At 54.9% G+C, this 12,641-nt stretch overlaps 1 protein-coding gene across 8 annotated transcripts in view; it reads left to right on the top strand.

Moving 5' to 3' along the window:
- The window catches only part of numb (NUMB endocytic adaptor protein), a 586,620-nt gene that overhangs the window by 289,442 nt on the left and 284,537 nt on the right, over nt 1–12,641 (top strand). For 5 of the 8 annotated variants that reach the window (XM_069309831.1, XM_045760084.2, XM_045760087.2 and 2 more), the window contains exon 1: nt 7,684–7,770. The exons of 2 other annotated variants lie outside the window; for them this stretch is intronic. The gene's annotated coding sequence lies outside the window, so the exon portion shown is untranslated. Of the gene's footprint in view, nt 1–7,683; nt 7,771–12,641 lie in introns of those variants that run through there. One more of the 8 variants, XM_069309830.1, reaches the window with a different exon arrangement.

The raw sequence follows: 12,641 nt of genomic DNA, 5'->3' as shown, positions 1-12,641 counted from the left end.
ACACTGCTCAGTCCATGGTGTGGCCCCCCCGACACTGCTCAGTCCATGGTGTGGCCCCCCCGACACTGCTCAGTCCATGGTGTGGCCCCCCCGACACTGCTCAGTCCATGGTGTGGCCCCCCCGACACTGCTCAGTCCATGGTGTGGCCCCCCCGACACTGCTCAGTCCATGGTGTGGCCCCCCCGACACTGCTCAGTCCATGGTGTGGCCCCCCCGACACTGCTCAGTCCATGGTGTGGCCCCCCCGACACTGCTCAGTCCATGGTGTGGCCCCCCCCGACACTGCTCAGTCCATGGTGTGTACCCCGACACTGCTCAGTCCATGGTGTGTACCCCGACACTGCTCAGTCCATGGTGTGTACCCCGACACTGCTCAGTCCTTGGTGTGTCCCCCGACACTGCTCAGTCCATGGTGTGTCCCCCGACACTGCTCAGTCCATGGTGTGTACCCCGACACTGCTCAGTCCATGGTGTGTCCCCCGACACTGGTCTGTCCATGGTGTGTCCCCTCCCCCCGACACTGCTCAGTCCATGGTGTGTCCCCCGACACTGCTCAGTCCATGGTGTGTCCCCCGACACTGGTCTGTCCATGGTGTGTCCCTTCCCCCCGACACTGCTCAGTCCATGGTGTGTCCCCCGACACTGCTCAGTCCATGGTGTGTACCCCGACACTGCTCAGTCCATGGTGTGTCCCCTCCCCCCGACACTGCCCAGTCCATGGTGTGTCCCCCGACACTGGTCTGTCCATGGTGTGTCCCCTCCCCCCCCCCGACACTGCCCAGTCCATGGTGTGTCCCCTCCCCCTCCCCGACACTGCCCAGTCCATGGTGTGTCCCCTACCCCCCCCCCGACACTGCCCAGTCCATGGTGTGTCCCCTCCCCCCCCGACACTGCCCAGTCCATGGTGTGTCCCCCCCCGACACTGCCCAGTCCATGGTGTGTCCCCTCCCCCCCCGACACTGCCCAGTCCATGGTGTGTCCCCTCCCCCCGACACTGCCCAGTCCATGGTGTGTCCCCCCCCGACACTGCCCAGTCCATGGTGTGTCCCCCCCCGACACTGCCCAGTCCATGGTGTGTCCCCCCCCCCGACACTGCCCAGTCCATGGTGTGTCCCCCCCCCGACACTGCTCAGTCCATGGTGTGTCCCCCCCCCGACACTGCCCAGTCCATGGTGTGTCCCCCCCCCCCCGACACTGCCCAGTCCATGGTGTGTCCCCCCCCGACACTGCCCAGTCCATGGTGTGTCCCCCCCCCCGACACTGCCCAGTCCATGGTGTGTCCCCCCCCCCGACACTGCCCAGTCCATGGTGTGTCCCCCCCGACACTGCCCAGTCCATGGTGTGTCCCCCCCCGACACTGCCCAGTCCATGGTGTGTCCCCCCCCGACACTGCCCAGTCCATGGTGTGTCCCCCCCCGACACTGCCCAGTCCATGGTGTGTCCCCCCCCCGACACTGCCCAGTCCATGGTGTGTCCCCCCCCCGACACTGCCCAGTCCATGGTGTGTCCCCCCCCCCCGACACTGCCCAGTCCATGGTGTGTCCCCCCCCCGACACTGCCCAGTCCATGGTGTGTCCCCCCCCCGACACTGCCCAGTCCAAGGTGTGTCCCCCCCCGACACTGCCCAGTCCATGGTGTGTCCCCCCCCCGACACTGCCCAGTCCATGGTGTGTCCCCCCCCGACACTGCCCAGTCCATGGTGTGTCCCCCCCCGACACTGCCCAGTCCATGGTGTGTCCCCCCCCCGACACTGCCCAGTCCATGGTGTGTCCCCCCCCCCCGACACTGCCCAGTCCATGGTGTGTCCCCCCCCCCCGACACTGCCCAGTCCATGGTGTGTCCCCCCCCCCCGACACTGCCCAGTCCATGGTGTGTCCCCCCCCCCGACACTGCCCAGTCCATGGTGTGCCCCCCCCCGACACTGCCCAGTCCATGGTGTGTCCCCCCCCCCCCGACACTGCCCAGTCCATGGTGTGCCCCCCCCCCCCCGACACTGCCCAGACCATGGTGTGTCCCCCCCCCCGACACTGCTCAGTCCATGGTGTTTCCCCCGCCCGACACTGCTCAGTCCATGGTGTTTCCCCCGCCCGACACTGCTCAGTCCATGGTGTGTCCCCCCCCCCGACACTGCTCAGTCCATGGTGTGGCCCCCCCGACACTGCTCAGTCCATGGTGTGGCCCCCCCGACACTGCTCAGTCCATGGTGTGGCCCCCCCGACACTGCTCAGTCCATGGTGTGGCCCCCCCGACACTGCTCAGTCCATGGTGTGGCCCCCCCGACACTGCTCAGTCCATGGTGTGGCCCCCCGACACTGCTCAGTCCATGGTGTGGCCCCCCCGACACTGCTCAGTCCATGGTGTGGCCCCCCCGACACTGCTCAGTCCATGGTGTGGCCCCCCCCGACACTGCTCAGTCCATGGTGTGGCCCCCCCCGACACTGCTCAGTCCATGGTGTGGCCCCCCGACACTGCTCAGTCCATGGTGTGGCCCCCCCGACACTGCTCAGTCCATGGTGTGGCCCCCCCGACACTGCTCAGTCCATGGTGTGGCCCCCCCGACACTGCTCAGTCCATGGTGTGGCCCCCCGACACTGCTCAGTCCATGGTGTGGCCCCCCCGACACTGCTCAGTCCATGGTGTGTCCCCCCCGACACTGCTCAGTCCATGGTGTGTCCCCCCCGACACTGCTCAGTCCATGGTGTGTCCCCCCCGACACTGCTCAGTCCATGGTGTGTCCCCCCCGACACTGCTCAGTCCATGTTGTTTCCCCCCCGACACTGCTCAGTCCATGGTGTGGCCCCCCGACACTGCTCAGTCCATGGTGTGTCCCCCCCGACACTGCTCAGTCCATGTTGTGTCCCCCCCGACACTGCTCAGTCCATGGTGTGGCCCCCCGACACTGCTCAGTCCATGGTGTGTCCCCCCCCCCCGACACTGCTCAGTCCATGGTGTGGCCCCCCCGACACTGCTCAGTCCATGGTGTGGCCCCCCCCCCCCGACACTGCTCTCCCAATATGAAGTGCAGTTGTACACAATGTTTACCTAACCTTCAGCTGATGACCCAAGTAGAGACCTGGGGCGGGGGGCTCATCTACTCCCCCAGGCACTGTACCCCCAGAAACTGTACCCCCAGGCACTGTACCCCCAGGCACTTTTTTTTTTTTTTTTTTTTTTTTTTTTTTTTATTTCTACCACAGACGTGGCCACACATTTACAATGCTAACCAGCATATATACATTTTCTTCTGTCCTCCATGGACAGGGTTAGAGAAGTGTTAAACATATAGTTCAAGGGTTTATTGAACACTCAACCACAGAAGGTGATTCGGTGCTTTTAAAATGCTAAGCTAACCTACATACGTAAATACAAAGATACACAGATTTACGTACGCCCTACATAAAGTATTAGATGTGTCTTTTACATAGTGTCATTAATGTACATTCACAAAGGTGAAATGTAATTCTGATCAGCTTCCATATATGCTTTATACCCATACATATACATACACACACACACATACACATACATATATACACACATACATGCATTCACATACATTTGTCTCATTTACCCTGACAGGGTGAGGTAGCTGATAAAGAAACTAGTGTGCAATTAAGCACTTAATCACTGAAGGTGATGAAGGTGCTTTTACAAGCTCAGGTTATATAGTTACATCACATACATACATTGTATGATTGATACATTACATGGTCAATTTTGGATACAAGTCCAATATATCATCAAGTGTTCCAGTACTCATATAGTAACTACAGAGTTCAGCATACCTTAGCCCAGGAGGGCGAAAGTCAGTCAGTATGGGACATTCTACAATATAATGTTCAAGAGAGTGCATGTTTTCTCTTTCACAAAGTTGACACATTGTGTACTCGACATTTGGGTTTTGAGAAAGCTGCCAGATACGTCTATATCCCAGGCGTATTCTGGCCACTATAACATCACATTGCCGGGTTCTTGTTCTATTAGTCCCATATGTGAATGTCTCCTCACGATATCTATCATAATATTTAATGCTGCAACTTTCAGGTCTTTGAGAATTTGTTAGGTCGGTGAGATTTTCATTAGATATTTGTTTAAGTATTCTCTTTGTCACTGCTAATGAAACACCCATATCAATTTCTACCACTGGTTTTCTGCAAGCTGACTTAGCAAGCATATCAACAGTGTCATGCCTTGAGATGCCAACATGTGATGGTATCCATAGGAATTTAATCTCAAATCTGTTTTCTTTGGCAGCTAAAACATTCATTCGAATATCACTGACTATTTTCTGGGTGTCACTACTATGTGCGTTCAATGCCAGGAGTGCACTCTGCGAGTTACAGTATATAAGTCCACTGCCTTTGTCTTTTAAAAATTCAGTGGCAAGGTATATGCCTGCAAGTTCGGTTTGAGTTGTACTTGCCCAGTCATTGACGCGCTTCATTGCTGTATGTACGAGAGAAGATTGTTCAAATATGTTACATGCACATCCGGTACATCGTCCACCTTCTTCTACAGAGCCGTCGGTATAGCACTGATAAACATCGTTACCCATACTCTGAGTACTTTCAGTGATGCTTTTCAGTGTTAACTGTTTTAACAATGTAGTGTGCACACTATCTTTCTTGGGCGCATTTACAAAATCAACTGATAGATCCCAGTTATCCCATGGAGTAATTGGCTGATTAATCATTAGTCGAGTTGGGTACATATTTAATATTTTGATGGAGTTGGCTACCTTGTAGAACCAATATACATAATCAGATTTCGTTCTTCTTCTATAGACCTCAGGTGAGTGCAGCATATTAGAAAGTTTAGCTTGAAACTTCATGTGTTGTCTAGATCTACTCAATGCCTTCACGCCGAAAACTGTGCTAATAGACAAGATTCTCTCACTTATGGTAGGTAATTTTAACTCTGCTCTCATGTTAACTATTCTCGAGGACTTTGGAGCCCCAAGGATGAGACGCATAGCTTCATTTTGCAAGGTTTCAAGAGATTTCAGCTCTTTGTCAGTATACAGTGTGAGATGTAGAGCATTGTAGTCAATCACAGAGCGTATAAATGATACATAAAACATTCTAGCAAGTCTCACGTTAAGCCCATGATTGACACCAACAAGGACCCGCAAGGGCTTTAATCTCTCCCAAAGTCTCCTCTTGAGAGAAGAAAGGTACCCAGGGTCGTTAATGGGGACACCAAGGTATCTGTAAGACTCGCAGTTCTCAAGTGCTCGCCCATCTATATGATAATTGGCTGGTGGAATACCACATGGAATGAGGGCACGAGTTTTCTGTACAGAGATAAGGAGGCCACATTCCTCAGCTCTAGTAGCAAAAGCGTCGAGCAGAACTTGCATTCTAGGCTCGGTGGCAGCCTGTAAACATATATCATCAGCATAACAAATGACTGTCTTCATTATTAGTTGGAAGATCTTTAATAAGTTTATGCATCAGTTATTAAAGATCTTCCAACTAATAATGAAGACACTGTCATTTGTTATGCTGATGATATATGTTTACAGGCACTGTACGGCTGCTGGATGTAATGGACTTGAGTCGAGGACGGGTTGAGACGTGAGGCCCCTCCTCTCTCTCTTTATCTCTATCTCTCTTCCTCTTTTTTTCTTTTTTTCTCTTTTTCTTTCTCTCGTACAAAAAATAAATAAATAATAATCTCCCCCCCTCTCTCTTCCTCCCCCCTCGCCCCCTCTCTCTATCTGTCTGTGTGTGTGTGTGTGTGTGTGTGTGTGTGTGTGTGTGTGTGTGTGTGTGTGTGTGTGTGTGTGTGTGTGTATGTGTGTGTACTCACCTTTTTGTGCTTGCAGGATCGAGCTAGCACAAATTTTTCCATTGTCCGAAACTTCAGAGTTTCGGACAAGAAACTCTGCAGTCATACTATAGAATTGATCCTGAGAGGTATGATCATCTTAGATCCCGCCATTCTAACCATGGGTTGTTTACAGCAATGACTCCTGTCCCATTTCCCTATCATACCTAGTTTTAGAATTATGAATAGAGTTTCTTATCACAACCTGCTTCTTAAGTGCATTAAATTTTTCCACTACTCTCACGCTAAAAGAAAACTTCCACACATATCCTCTCGTTCTGTTAGTATTCCGTATAAATATTTCATCTATTTCTAACCTGTCAATTCCCCTGAGTATTTTATACGTTCTTACAATATCCCCCCTTTCCCTTCTTTTTTTCTAGTATAGTAAGATTCAGTTCCTTCCGGCGCACTTCATATTCCATCCCTCGTAACTCTGTGACGCGGATCGTCGCAAATTTCTGAACCTTTTCCAGTTTTCTTGTATGTTTCTTCAGGTGGGGACATGATGGGGCGGCATACTCTAGACAGGCCTCATGTAGGCAGTGTAAAGCGCCCTAAATGCCTCCTCACTTTGGTTTCTGAATGATGATCTAACTTTTGCCAGTGTAGAGTACGCTGCTGTCGTTATCCTATTTATGTGCGCTTCTGGAGTTAGATTAGGTGTTACGTCCACGCCCAGGTCCCATTGTATGTTAGCTTTTCACGGATTTCTGTAATTTATCTTTATTTAATTTCTTCGAACAATGTACTTGGGAGCGCAGAGTACACTAATTGGATCTAGCAGGTAACCTGAGTGTATATTTACCCCGAGGCATAGTTATTCATGTCAATGTATTCAGCGTTTATAGTTGGCGGCCATGTTGGCACGTTGATGAGTTAGTGAAGAGGAGCCATGAGGCGGGGCGGGAGGCTCAGCGCTCCTCCTTGATGGTGAAGGAACCCTGCTGCACTACCATGAAATGACGCTGCCACCTCCTGGGACGACCACCACCTGCTCCTCTCCCCAGCAGCGCCGCCCTCAGGCAGGCTCCCACCACCACCTTCACCTACGGTGTTCCGCCCTCGCTCCCACCCTCAGCAACCTGCAACACCTCACATGACTGCCTTATGCCCGTAGGTCAGGCTGCAGAAATGTGAAACATAACTGTTTTCTCTCGGGTGGGGGTTAGGGGGGAAGGGGGTTGTGTTAGGTGAAGGAAGGGGGTGATGGGGCTGATGGGGGGGAGGGGGGGGAGGAAGAGTTTTAAAGTTCCCGGGTGTCGGTGGGGACCCGCGCCGTTGTTGCACCCGCTGGCCCCGCCTCCTCTGTTTTTGCAGGACGATCACTCCATCACATTACACCCAGCGAGACGTCGCTTGATGCACACCTTAAGGAATACTTGATCTTCAGAGGCGGAGTTCTTGGTTATACTCCAAGCTGCGCCTTCATATGTGGTCAAATTATATATAATTAATGCGGCCTTAATGTATGATGGGCTGTTTTTATCGCGTTATAGGGCTCTTAATAGCTTAAACACGTAAGCGCAGGTAACGTGCATTAAATAGGAAATATGAGTATTAGATTTCCAGCAATGGACGAGGATGTCGTAGTTCGTACTAGGAAAAAGTGTCCCGGCAGGCAGCTGGCTCAGTGATGTCGATGCGGGAAGTGATCCATCCTAAACCTCCTTATTCTTGCTGTGCTCCAGTCGACTCAGTTTGGCTTTGGGGTTTTCACTGTCGTGTTTTCAATGCTGAAATTATCATGCGTGAGTTTGGTGTAGTGGAGGGTGTGTGTAGTGGGTGTGTTGAGGTGAGTGTGTGTGGGTGTTATCGTGCATGTGGCGGCGGGGAGGGAGCACAATGGGTGTGTGGGTCAGCGAGGCAGTCGTGTAGTGGACGCTGGAGTTAACTCATCACTCCTCATCTGTGTGGCTCGTGCTGGCTAAAGTGTGGCCGTCAGTAGCAACAAGTGCCGTGATGTGTTGTGCCCTGGGCGAGTGATGGTGCCGGTGGTGGGGCAGGGAGAGTGAGAGGAGGGGGCGTGCGGGGCCCAGCTGTGGACGCCAAGCTCCTCCCGCATACCGATGTCCCCCTCCTCTCTCTCGCCACCTCCAGTGGCGCCTCTCTAGTAATTTCCCGATAACTTGCCTCTTTTACATCCTGTAAATTGACAAAAATATAGTGACACAATTATGAGGTACTGTGCGCCTTGTGCCATGTGCAGTTTGCTCGCCAGGTACTAGGAAAGAATGGCCGGTCTTACTAAAAAAAAAAAAGTTTTGTTAGTGCGGGGAAGGAAGGGAGTACAGGTAAGCTGGCTGGTGCTGCGCCTCTAGTGCGCCTCTAGTGTGAGTGTGTAGAGCCAGCCAGTCGCTCCCTCTAGTGTGGGTTCCTCTGGGGTTACATGGGGCCTCGTGTTTGTGAGGAGTGCGGATACCTTTGGGCACTCCGGGCCCACTGCGGGGCACGACCGCCTGCCCACTGCGCACCCTCCTCCACCTCGCTGGGGATTTGCCACTCTGCCCAAGGTCTACGGTGGCGGAGACATTCATCACTCTCTTAGTGATGAATTCAACGACGTAATGGAGAAGGTGGGTGTGTCGACGGTAGACAGGTGTGTGGGGGGGGTGTCTCGATTGTAGACAGGTGTGTGGGGGGGGAGGGGTTAAAGGTAAACAGGTGTGGGTGTGTCGACTGGTTGTTCAGGTGTAGGTGTGTCGACTGGTTGTTCAAATGTGTGGGTGTATGGACTGGTTGTTCAGGTGTGTGGGCGTGCGTCGACTGGCTGTTCAGGTGTGTGGGCGTGCGTCGACTGGCTGTTCAGGTGTGCGGGCGTGCGTCGACTGGCTGTTCAGGTGTGTGGGCGTGCGTCGACTGGCTGTTCAGGTGTGTGGGCGTGCGTCGACTGGCTGTTCAGGTGTGTGGGCGTGCGTCGACTGGCTGTTCAGGTGTGTGGGCGTGCGTCGACTGGCTGTTCAGGTGTGTGGGCGTGCGTCGACTGGCTGTTCAGGCGTGTGGGTGTGTGTCGACTGGCTGTTCAGGTGTGTGGGTGTGTGTCGACTGGCTGTTCAGGTGTGTGGGTGGGTGTCGACTGGCTGTTCAGGTGTGTGGGTGGGTGTCGACTGGCTGTTCAGGTGTGGGTGGGTGGGTGTCGACTGGCTGTTCAGGTGTGTGGGTGGGTGTCGACTGGCTGTTCAGGTGTGTGGGTGGGTGTCGACTGGCTGTTCAGGTGTGTGGGTGGGTGTCGACTGGCTGTTCAGGTGTGTGGGTGGGTGTCGACTGGCTGTTCAGGTGTGTTGGTGGGTGTCGACTGGCTGTTCAGGTGTGTGGGTGGGTGTCGACTGGCTGTTCAGGTGTGTGGGTGGGTGTCGACTGGCTGTTCAGGTGTGTGGGTGGGTGTCGACTGGCTGTTCAGGTGTGTGGGTGTGCGTCGACTGGCTGTTCAGGTGTGTGGGCGTGCGTCGACTGGCTGTTCAGGTGTGTGGGCGTGCGTCGACTGGCTGTTCAGGTGTGTGGGCGTGCGTCGACTGGCTGTTCAGGGGTGTGGGTGTGTCGACTGGCTGTTCAGGCGTGTGGGTGTGTCGACTGGCTGTTCAGGCGTGTGGGTGTGTCGACTGGCTGTTCAGGTGTGTGGGCGTGCGTCGACTGGCTGTTCAGGTGTGTGTGTCTACTGGCTGTTCAGGCGTGTGGGTGTGTCGACTGGCTGTTCAGGCGTGTGGGTGTGTCGACTGGCTGTTCAGGTGTGTGTCGACTGGCTGTTCAGGTGTGTGTCGACTGGCTGCTGGAGGCAGTGACACACTGCCGCCGCCAGCTACTAAACCCGTCAACACAAATATAGTAATTTTCACACTTCAAAAAAGTTCAAAAAGATCTGGAAAGAGTGATAGGAGAACTGGAGCGTTGTGGCCGACCTCGCTACATCAACACCAGCTGACCTCTCAAGCCTCCAGCTGGCCTCCAGCTGGCCTTGTTGATGCTTCACACCACCTGTGTGTACCGCCGGGGCCGGAGGATTCATCTTTAATGACTCGTTTAGTCTTTTAAGTTAAGTACATTGTATACAGAAGGCTGTTAGGTTGTTACCGAGTGGACAGGTGTTGTTGGGGGGGGGGGGCGTCGGGTGGATAGGTGTTGTGGGGGGGGGGGCGTTGGGTGGATAGGTGTTGTGGGGGGGGGGGGGACGTCGGGTGGACAGGTGTTGTGGTGGGTGTGGGGTGGCCGCACCCCACACCCCACCCCGTGTTCCCGGGGCATGCTGCCACACCCCACACCTGATCCCGTGTTCCCGGGGCATGCTGCCACACCCCACACCTGATCCCGTGTTCCCGGGGCATGCTGCCACACCCCACACCTGATCCCGTGTTCCCGGGGCATGCTGCCACACCCCACACCTGATCCCGTGTTCCCGGGGCATGCTGCCATACCCCACACCTGATCCCGTGTTCCCGGGGCATGCTGCCATACCCCACACCTGACCCCGAGATCCCGGGGCATGCTCCCACACCTGACCCCGAGATCCCGGGGCATGCTCCCACACCTGACCCCGAGATCCCGGGGCATGCTGCCACTCCCCACACCTGACCCCGAGATCCCGGGGCATGCTGCCACACCCCACACCTGACCCCGAGATCCCGGGGCATGCTGCCACACCCCACACCTGACCCCGAGATCCCGGGGCATGCTGCCACACCCCACACCTGACCCCGAGATCCCGGGGCATGCTGCCACACCCCACACCTGACCCCGTGTTCCCCGGGGCATTCTGCCACACCCCACACCTGACCCCGAGATCCCGGGGCATGCTGCCACACCCCACACCTGACCCCGAGATCCCGGGGCATGCTGCCACACCCCACACCTGACCCCGAGATCCCGGGGCATGCTGCCACACCCCACACCTGACCCCGAGATCCCGGGGCATGCTGCCACACCCCACACCTGACCCCGAGATCCCGGGGCATGCTGCCACACCCCACACCTGACCCCGAGATCCCGGGGCATGCTGCCACACCCCACACCTGACCCCGAGATCCCGGGGCATGCTGCCACACCCCACACCTGACCCCGTGTTCCCGGGGCATGCTGCCACACCTGACCCCGAGATCCCGGGGCATGCTGCCACACCCCACACCTGACCCCGAGATCCCGGGGCATGCTGCCACACCCCACACCTGACCCCGAGATCCCGGGGCATGCTGCCACACCCCACACCTGACCCCGAGATCCCGGGGCATGCTGCCACACCCCACATCGGCATATTGTTACAGAAGATAGCTGGAAAAGCAGTATAACATAACCAAAATGATGTTTATACCCGACATAAAGTGCCAAATAAAATCAATGTTAGTGATATCTCGCCTCTTAACAAACTGGTATATGTCAATGCTTGCACGTGACGCACAGCTCACGAGCAAAGTGAAATCCTCGGAGAACCTGAGACGGGACCTTGAGAGCCTCCAGGAGGGAGGAGACAGGTGCTAGAACTGACAGCCACCAGGTGCTGAGGATGGGGTAGGGAGAGCCCAGGGAGGGAATTGTCAGGGAAAAGCGCCAAGCCATTACGACTATTCAGCACTTGGGAGGGTCAGGATAAGGATTTGGGATTGGACGGGGGAAGGAATGGTGCCCAACCACTTGGATGGTCGGGGATTGAACGCCGACCTGCATGAAGCGAGACCGTCGCTCTACCGTCCAGCCTGAGGGAGAGAGAGGAGGCCAGAAGGGACCTCCACCTTCATTTACAGGAATTTACAGGAATTGTAACGTTAAATATTGAGGAGTGTAGTGTCAACATTCCCACCAGAGGCAGACTGACTACCCGCTCTCAGTCGTTACTGTGTTATTTAATAACCCTAATGACTTATAATGCAGTCCATACAACCGGACTCATAACAGGGGCCTGACGGCTGAAAGGACAGCGCTCGAGATTCGTAGTCCTAAGGTTCCGGGTTCGATCCCCGGTGGAGGCGGAAACAAATGAGTTTCTTTCACTGATGTCCCTGTTCAACTAGCAGTAAATAGGAATTTGGGAGTTACAGCTGATACGGGCTGCTTCCTGGGGGTGTGTAACAAAGGAAGGCCTGGTCGAGGACCGGGCCGCGGGGACGCTAAGCCCCGAAATCATCATCAATCATCTCAAGATAACAGTACTGGAGTATGCAGCATGGCTTGGGATCTAACTCTTGTAGCACAGATACAAAAGTCTGTGTAGAAATTTGAAAATATTAGTGTTGGAGCTAATTTAGCTATTAGGCTAGATTAACTGACTTAGATCTCACAACCGTAGAGGACATGATCACAACATACAAGATACTGAGGGGGGAATAGACAAGGCGGACAAGTACAGTCTCCTTAAATCTAGAAAATAGGACGAGAGAATTGGAAGCTGGAGACTAAAGTTAGAAATGTTGGCCACCAGTCCCCTGTACTGGTGGTCGACAGCTGCCGCAGCTGACAGCCGAGTAGTAACGTGGCCTACAAAATAGACACGCAACATGCACGATACCATGGGGTGCGCGTCACACTACAGGCTGCCGGTACACAGGTGTCAGTCCTTCCGGTCTGGTGGCTCACGTGCACATAAACACCACGTGAGAGCACAGGACCGGCTACGTCTCTAACCTGGCTCCTCCACCCCTCCCTCGAACCTGGCTCCTCCACCCCTCCCTCGAACCTGGCTCCTACACCCCTGCCTCGAACCTGGCTCCTCCACCCCTGCCTCGAACCTGGATCCTCCACCCCTCCCTCGAACCTGGCTCCTCCACCCCTGCCTCGAACCTGGATCCTCCACCCCTGCCTCGAACCTGGCTCCTCCACCCCTGCCTCG

The sequence above is a fragment of the Procambarus clarkii genome, chromosome 66, assembly GCF_040958095.1.
Source record: "Procambarus clarkii isolate CNS0578487 chromosome 66, FALCON_Pclarkii_2.0, whole genome shotgun sequence".
NCBI classification, from domain to species: Eukaryota; Metazoa; Arthropoda; class Malacostraca; order Decapoda; family Cambaridae; genus Procambarus; species Procambarus clarkii.
This window is presented reverse-complemented; position numbering and strand designations above follow the sequence as displayed.